At 55.5% G+C, this 8,911-nt stretch overlaps 1 long non-coding RNA gene across 1 annotated transcript; it reads left to right on the top strand.

Annotated features, from left to right (window-relative positions):
• Positions 1-1,459: 1,459 nt before the first annotated feature.
• LOC132648310 (uncharacterized) lies at positions 1,460-4,685 on the top strand. Its single transcript, XR_009586677.1, has 3 exons — positions 1,460-1,538; positions 4,381-4,467; positions 4,577-4,685. It is a non-coding gene; the product is annotated as an uncharacterized LOC132648310 (long non-coding RNA).
• Positions 4,686-8,911: the final 4,226 nt, after the last annotated feature.

Genomic DNA, 8,911 nt, shown 5'->3' with positions numbered 1-8,911 from the left:
GAGCACTGTTTGCCCTTTGCTCAAGATTCCTTCCGGGGAGGCTGTGGAGGCAGCGGCCTCAGACCATGGCTTTTCTTCCAGGTCAGAAGGTGGACTTGCTTATGAAAAATTCATGTTCCCTCATACCTGGGTGCCTCACCTGCAATCATAGGATTGCATCTCACTGCAAAGGAGACTGGGAAATGTAGTCTTTAGCTGTCCAGCCACTTGCTTGGCTAGAATTCCTGTCTCTATAGAATAGGGTGGGAGGGTAGAGAGGCCTTTGGTCTGCTGCCCCCAGTTAACCCACAGCTCTACTGAGGCATGTGGAGAATGGTATTGGAAAAGCAGGGCAGCTGCTGCCCCTGTTTTACAGAGAGAGCCAGGAAGGCAGGGCCTGGGCATGTACAGAGCGCAGGCCACTTGCTCCTGGCCTTGGACCCAAGCCTTCCCTGACTTCCCAGAGTGAGGCAGACAGAAGGCCTCCTCCACAGCATCTCCAAGTCCTATTCCTGGCTCAGCACCCCCCCCCCTCGTCTCCCGGCGTTTGGCCTTTCTCAGTCTTCTCTACTTTCTTCTCTTTCTTGCCTGATACTGTCCAAGTCGGCCCAGCCTTTGCCCGGTGCCTCAGTTTCCACAGTGGACCTTCTCCTCTCCTTCCCTACCCTACACTGTCCTGGGGTGGCCACAGGTCTGGACCTCAGGAGGTCAGCACAAGCTTGCTTCTGCTCTAGCTGGGGTCCACAGCTGCCACACTCCAGCCAGGGGATCTCCTTACAGGATTCTCCCTCCCCTTCTCCCTCTGCGTCCCTCACCTCAGCAGCCTCACCTGCTGCCACCAAGCCCACCTGATCCTTCCGGTCTTCCCATGCACCTGTAGCTCACGCCTTTCTTCGTAAAATCCCCTGGTTGGTGGCGCACTGCTCTAATCTCAGCACTCCGGGGGAACTCTGAAAGTTCCAGGTCAGCCTAAGCTGCGTAGTAAGTCCAGGGTCAGTTTAGACATACAGCAAACCCCCGCCTCCACCAGACAGACGGAAGAGCCTGATTCTTTCTCCGAGTGACAGAACAGCTGTCCCCTGATATCTGTCTGTGGTGGTTTGAGTAAGAATGGCCCTCACAGGCTCATATATTTGAATGCCTGGTCATCAGGGAATGGGCAACACTCGAGAAGATTTAGAAGCCTTAGAAGGATTAGGAGGTGAGGCCTTGCTGGAGAAAGTGTGTCACTGGGGGTGGGCTCCGAGGCTTCAGAGGCCCACACCAGGCCTGGTGCCTCTCTCTGTCTTCCTGTGGCAGGATGTGGCTGTCAGCTACTGCCCTGCAGCCGTTCTCCCCACCACGATGGCGAGAAAGGACTAGACCTCCGAACTGTAAGCCAGCCCCCAGCTAAATGCTTTCTTTCATTCGGGTTGCCTGGTCATGGGGTCACTTCACAGTGATAGGACAGTGACTGAGAAAGCACGCCTCTCTCTTTTAGGGAACCCCCTCAAGCCGCTGCTCATGGTGTTATTGAGAAGGACGTATTTCCTGCCTCTCTTTGTAGCCAGGTGGGCCAGGTACGTGTGGACCGGAGCTAACTGGGCCGGAGCAGGGGAGGAAAGGCGGCCGTGGGTGTGTGCGGGGTTTCTCTTGTCTCCTCTAGTCAAGCTGCTCATCTGTTCTCCGTTCTTTCAAAAGATCATTTTATTTGATAGGTGTGAGGGTCTCTGTGTGCAGGGCCTACAGAGGCGTGCGAGGTCCTTGGCTCTCCCGGAACTGGAGTCATCTAGTTGTGGGCTGAGAAACAAGTCCTCTGTGAGAGCGGCCAGAGCTCCTAACCACGGAGCTGCCTTGCCAGCACCGAGAAGACACGTATCTTTTAGTTATTTTCCCTTTTTTTGTTTTTTGAGATGGTTTTTCTGTGTAACAGCTCTGGAAGACACATTTCTTAAGCTTTCTTCCTCTACACATTAATGTGAATAATGCTCAATACATCAGTAATAATGGCCAATAGTAATAATCATAATAATGCAAAAGCTTTAAAAAAAGAATTTCACACGGCTAAATCATCATAGTAACAAAATAAAACAGGAGCCAGGTGCAGCGGGTAATGCCCCTGGCCATGGGAGGCTGAGGTGGGCAGACAGGTTGAGCCGGAAGCTGAAGGCTAGTCTGAGGAAGAGGAGCCCAGCTCAAAGCGCAAAGGGAAGAAGCAGAGCTGCCCTCCCGTGAGTGAAGGCTGACTGTGGAGACCAGGCTCCTGGGTTCAGCCATGGCTTCAGCGATCCACCTTTAATTTGTATTCTCTCTCTCTCTCCCCCTCCCCACCCCCGCCCTGGTTTTCAAAACAGGGTTTCTCTGTGTAGCCCTGGCTGTCCTGGAGCTCACTATGTAGACCAGGCTGGCCTTGAACCACATGAGATCCGCCTGCCTCTGCCTCCGGAGTGCTGAATTAAAGGCATGCGCCACCACTTCTTGGCTTTATAACTTTTTAAAATGTAGCTCATTACTGTAGTTCAGGCTGGCCTTGAACTCATGGTCATCCTCCTGCCGTACATTCGTGAGTGCTAAATAAGACTACGGGCTGAGCTACCAATGCCAGCTGGTCAGAGGAAACTTTGCTTCAGTTTTATTTGGAAACCTTTCTTCTCACATGAAGCCGGGGCCACACAGCTGTGGGGAAAGCCCGAGACGTGAGGCTTTATGTGGGATGCAGTGTCAGAAGAGCCGTTCCCAGCGGCGACAGCTGCCCATAGCTGTCTTCCGGGCTCATTGCTGCGGCATTCAAACCATCTTCCCAGTTGAAAACTGAAAACAAATCAAAGCTCTGAGTGGTGACACCATTTCTAGCAGCCGTGTTTATTTCAAACCTACCGTATTGGAGGATGGACAATAGGGTCTCAGAACACGGCCTTCCCCAGCAGGCCCTGCCCGGGGTCCCCACCTCATCTGGGGTGGCAGCGGCGCGACCCACATTTCTCCCAAGAGCGTAGTGTTTATTAAAGGGCACGTCATAAAAATTTGAAACAGGCATGCACATTATTGAAAGTTGCCATCAAGGAGCCGTTGCTGAGGTCCTAGGCACCGAGAGAATGCTGGGGAGGGAGGCTGTCTGGGCTAATGAAGAGCAGGCCGCCTTTTCCTGTTTGGTTTTTGGGCCCGGTGTGCAGGAGCTCAGGGTGCAGGCTAACCTCGCTTGCTCCAGCACGCTAACTGATGTGCAGCTGCTTTAGCTCTTGCTGACTTAAAAGATATATTTTTAATTTAAAATATATATATTTATATAGAATATATTTATATCAACTATAAATACATGTTTAAAATATACTGTATATATTAGATATTGCAAACAGAGGCAGGAGGATCTCTGTGAGTGTGAGGCCAGCCTGGTCTCCAGAGTGAGTCCCAGGACAGCCAGGGCTACACAGAGAAACCCTGTCTGGGATGTGGGGAGTGTTGAGTGTGGTGAGACATGTCTTTGACCTCAGCAGTCTATACTAATCTACAGAGCAGGTCCCAGGACAGCCAGGGCTACATGAGGAAACCCTGCGTCAGAAAAACAACAACAACAAAGTAAAAAACAACAACAAAATTGTGTGTGTGTGTGTGTGTGTGTATGCATGTATGCGTGTGTATGCGTGTATGCGTGTGTAACTGCACAGGTCTATGCACACCACACATACATACACATACCTGAGGATCAGGAGGTTGAGATCCTGGAGGCCGTGAACCGCTGATGTGGGTGCGGGGAACCGAACCCAGGTCCTCTGCAGGAGCAGTAAGGACTACTCAACCACAGATTGGCGGGTTGGGGTGGGAGCACACTCAGACCACGGCTGACCTTTCCTGTGACCTTCCCTTGGGAATCTCACTCTCTCACCTCAGCTATGAGTTCAGTGTGCTTCTGTCCTGACCTCCGACCTCTCCCCACCAGACTGTCCCCTTTTGGTGAGCAGCCGCCACAGCTGCACGCAGCTCCTGGCAGAGGGACTGAGTCCCAGAACGCCACGGTGTGTTTGTGGGCTGAGCCTCTGTGAAGGAGCGGAGTCATGCATCCAGCGGTGACTCTCTGTGGCCCGGTGGCCGCCTGCAGTGTCCTGACAAAACACCACATTGTGGTGTGGCCTCTTCCGAACTTTCCCGGTGCCCTTCAGCAAGAACACGCCTCTCTGGCCTGATCTCCGGAAGAACTCAACTGTTTGCCAAGTTAATCGCTGGAGGCGGCATCCTCCCCATCATTCTCAGCGCCAGCAAGGGGCCTTCAGAGAAGGAGCCACAGCGAGCTAGCCTGTAATGACGCCAGGAGTGGGGCGGGGCTTGCCTAGCCCCAGGTCCAGTCCCCAGCACCACACAACGCAGAGTGTATCAGGCAGTCGGCACACGCGGTATCCTGTTTCACAAGTGTGCTTCCTTTCTCAGGACGGTCCTCGCACTCCTGAAACTCCAGGCTGCACTCTAACTCACAGAGATCCCCCTGCTTCCGCCTTCTGAGTGCTGGGAGTACAGGTGTGTGTCACCATACCAGGTAATAGTTTCTTAAATAAAAAAAAAAAAAAAAAAAATTATAGGGCGGGAGAGATGACTTAACAGTTAAGAGTACTTGTTGCTCTTGCAGAAGACCCAGGTTCGAGTCCCAGCACCTACATGGCCTCTTCTAGTTCCTCTCCTGACCAGGCACCAGGCACCCACACGGTGCACAGACACATGTGTAGGTAAACACTGACATGCATGAACAAAGCATTCAAAAATGCTTTAAAAAAATTATCAGATTGACTTATGTGTGTCCTTGTCGCGACAGGTAGGCAGAGGTCAGAGGGCAAGTTGTGGGAGTCGGTGCTCTCCTTATGGCACGTGGGGGGTCAGGCATGGCAGCAAGAGCTTTTACCTCCCCCTTTGGGGAGGAGGGAAGCTCCGTGGTTAGTCCAGAGTCCCACAGCTGGTACTCTCGGGGCCGCAATAGCCTACATACAGCTGTGAGATGCGCTGTCCTGTCCTTTGGGTAACTAACTCCATCCCTCCCTCCGGAAGAGGGTGTGGAGTGTCGGGGAGTCCCCAAGGTCGAAGGTGGACTTGAGGCTCAAGTGAAGGGCCTGCGGACTCGGGGTTCTCCGACCCACGGTCCCCAAAGGTCAGAAGGACTGGTTAGGGGTCAGAGAGGCCTGCCGGGCAGTGTCCTCGCTGACCTTTGTCCACGGCGCAGCCTGCCTCTCACAGTCGGGGGCGCTGGGTGTCAGCGGGCCTGCGGGGTGGGGGTGCCGGGGGTGCGGCTCAGCTTCCCCTGGGCGCCACTTGGGTCCCCACAGGAATCTGTCAGAACGAGGCTCGCACGCGGCTGGCTTCGGTCCCAGCGCAGAGCGCCGTCGCCACCTCGTGGTCGTGGCTGGCGTTGCAATGCCTGTTCTGAAAGTGCGACCCCCGGCCGTGTCGGCCTGGAACTGGCCCAGCGGGCCGGGGAGCCCGAGACCTCATCCACGTCCTCCTGCCGTGAGGTATGCCTGGGGGGTGTGTGTGTGTGCCGTGGTGCTGATGGTGCCCGCCCAGCCCGCCTCTCAGAGCTGTATAGGGTGAGGAGAAATTCCAACAGTCCTGAGCCCAGCGCTGAACTGGCAAGAACCGGTTCTAAAGAAGAGTGAGCCAGGGTCCCTGTCCTTCCCGGAAGTTTCTGACACCACCAGGCTGCAGGAGCTCCCCTGGGCCTCGGTTTCCTTTTCGGTGAGATGGGCCTGGAAACAGATCTCTGGTGACACGGGGTGGGCATTCAGTGCGCAAAGGAGCGCAGCGAGCAAGGATGGCGATGGTGGACGGGGCTGCTGGGTGTGGCCTCTCTGTCGCTTGGGAATTAAGTTTGAGAAGGACGTGCTAGGAGGACGGAGCGTAGGGAATGGGGACGCCGCAGGGTGGCCAGCTGCCCTCTGGGCCGTGGCAGGTGGCTCAGCTCTCTTCCGGTTCCTCACCGGGAGCCAGGTACCACACCAGATACAGGTATATATTATACATATTATACATACATACACATATTATATACTATACGCTACATACACACACCCTTTCCTGTGGTGCCTGGCTAAGCGTGCCTTAGTTCCTGGGCGTAGGCGTCTGGCCGGCCGAGAGGGGGCAGCAGGGGCCGGGGACAGGTCTCTGGCTTTAGAGGGTTGCAGAAGGAGCCCTGGGACACCTGGGGGACAGGAGTGTCAGGGCCTCAGTTTCCCTGCTTCCTCCCAGCGTGGACTCAGGTCTGACACAACCAGTGTCAGTTGGGCAGCGGGTGTGGGGGCGTGTCTGGCTGGACAGAGCTAGCTAGCGCTGGCCCCTCTTGGACAAATGGGCTTTTGTGTATGTGACAATGGCCAGGGGCGGGGCAGCTTTCCCAGGCGGGCCAGAACTGTCTCTCTCCCTCTCTCTCTATTTTTATCTATGTGTATGTCTGTGTCTGTGTGGCGTGTGTGTGGATGGCCTCGGAGGGGGGAAGACAGCAGTGCGTGTCCTGGAGCTGACACGGGTGAGCTGTCCCGGGCGCTGGCAGCCAAACCAGGGCCCTCCCAGGGCTGAGCCATCTTTCCACCCCACGCTTTTTTCTGTTGCAACTTCTACCCCAGGTGCCTCTCCAGGGGGCGCGGGGAATAGGGGTGAAGGACCATGGGGTGAAGCTCAGCCTCCTGTCCTTGCTGGGCATGTGCTGGGCCCTGTAGGACACGGAGTCCTGCCTGTCTTGATCCCGTCCAGCTGTGACTCGGGGCAATGCCACTCAGCCCTGGCCATTGCTCGCTGCTGGCCGGTGGAGGCCAGGGCCAGGTCAGAGCCAACAGGTTCCGGCCTCTGCCCTGTGGCAGCAGGCTCTGTGAAGATGCCTGTAGTTTCTGTCCCCTGGGACTCTTCCTTTGGTTTGGGCGGCCCCCAGTTGGCTTCCTTTCTCGTGCAGACCAGGTGGCTTCCAAAGCACAGAGATGTGCTGGCCTCTGCCGCCATGAAAGCTGTGCCGCCATTTCGGGTTTCACGGGTTCAGCCTCTGCTTTGCAGAGTGGGTGGCAGTGACGTCCACCAGGAACTGCCTCCCTGGGGGAGAGCCCCACCCCTTCCCCCTCACGGTAGGGGAAACTGGACCTGGACAGGACTGTAGGGGCTCTCTCCCTCCTTCCTGTCCTTCTGTTTCTTCTCCTCCTCTGTTTCTTCTCCATCCTTTCTTTCTCTCCCCCTTCCACACCATCTTGCCTGGAAAAAGGTCTCCAGTCACAGTGAAAGGTAAAGCCAGGGAAAGGAAAGAAAATGGGTCATGATCATGGCACCCTTCGCTGGCCAGTGGAGGTCAGGGCCATGTGGGACACTCCTGTCAGCCCCTGTGGGCAGTTCCCCTGTGGGCACAGAATGGTTGGATCACCAAGGAAGGAGGGAATGCTCCAGCCCTCACAGGGAAGGATGTGATAGCTGCCTGGACCCATGTGACCTGCCAGGGCCACCTCCCAGCTCAACACTCTTGCACCCAGGGTCTTTGCTGCCCGCACCGGGCACAGATGTGGCTGGAGCCAGATCCTGGGAGCCTAAAACCAGCCTCCGGAATCTTGCCGTCCTTCAGCCTTTCACTGAGCCGCTGTCAGGCAGCCTACGGGACTGGGCCGGCAAGCAGGAAGACTTGAAGGGCGCTCGGGGGCTGTGGCGGCTGCCCCATCTTCACGGAGCAGGCTCCATGAATTTTTTGGTCAACGTCCCTTTTCCGACTGATGGGTGCTGGAACATGTCTGCCGTCTGGGCTGGCCAATCACGGCCTTCCCTGGGGGTCTGCAACCTGCCCAGAAGTAGAAGATGGGTACATGGCTGGGGCTCCTCATAATGGCCGGGGCTCCTCACCCTTGAAGTTTCTGTGGTGGCAGCTGCTGGAAGGACAGCAAAGACTGTCATGGTGTGTCAGGGAACACACACACACACACACACACACACTTTTCAACTTTGAATTCTGGGTCAGAGCACCTCATCCCTGAGTTCTCTAGCAGATTCTCCAGAGAACAAGGTTGCCCCTTCGTGCCTCCATGCTGTGGCTCCCGTCCTCAACAGGCCAGCTCTATGGCCCAGGGTCCCTTTCGGCCGTAGTCAGATGGCAGGGGCCTCCTCTGTCTCTTATTTGTTTTCTTCCTTCACACAACCATGGCTGCTGGCGATCCAGGGCAATGGCTGGCTGCCAGCCAGAGCGTATTTGAGTTACTCACCATGCGGCCTGGACTTCCTCCCAGCATGCAGATGTATTCCAAGAAGCAGGAAGGGGAAGTGTCAGTTCTCAGGCCTGGCCTCCAGCACTGGCATGGGGACTCTGTCCACACATGAAAGTCACAGAGCGCAGATTCAGGGACCCACTCAGGCAGCCGGACTGCCAACCAGAGCTTCCCCCAGAGTGCGTATATAAGGAGTCAAGGTGGTCGGGGCCTTTCCGCTTTGAGAGACATGCTAAAAGTCGGCATATGCTCTACACGCTTATTACACAAACTGTGTCCTCATCGTCTCTGTGTGGGGTGTGCATTTGTGTATTCCTGGGGGACAATGTCCGGCATGCTTCTCTGCCTTATTCTTGTTACTGTTGTTGTCTGAGACAGGGTCTCTCTGTGTAGCCCTGGCTGTCCTGGAACTCACTCTCTAGACCAGGCTGGCCTCAGAGATCTGCCTGCCTCTGCCTCCCACGTGCTTGGACTATGGGTGTGAGATACACCACCGGCTTCCTCAGCCCACACTGAAGATTGAGATCATGTTACTGAGAAGATAGTTCATCCTGAAGTGTGTTTCAGTAATGTCCTCAGAACTAGTTAAGATCCACTTTTGGGCTGGAAGGATGGCCCTGTGGTTAAGAGTGTGTGCTGCAGGTGAGCGTGGGGCCCGCACCTCTAAACCCAGCACTGGGAAGGAAGGGTTAGGCAGATCTCTGTGAGGTCAGCCTGGTCTACAGAGTGAGAACCTGCTTCAAAAGAGA

This window comes from Meriones unguiculatus, chromosome 16, assembly GCF_030254825.1.
Source record: "Meriones unguiculatus strain TT.TT164.6M chromosome 16, Bangor_MerUng_6.1, whole genome shotgun sequence".
NCBI lineage: Eukaryota > Metazoa > Chordata > Mammalia > Rodentia > Muridae > Meriones > Meriones unguiculatus.
This window is presented reverse-complemented; position numbering and strand designations above follow the sequence as displayed.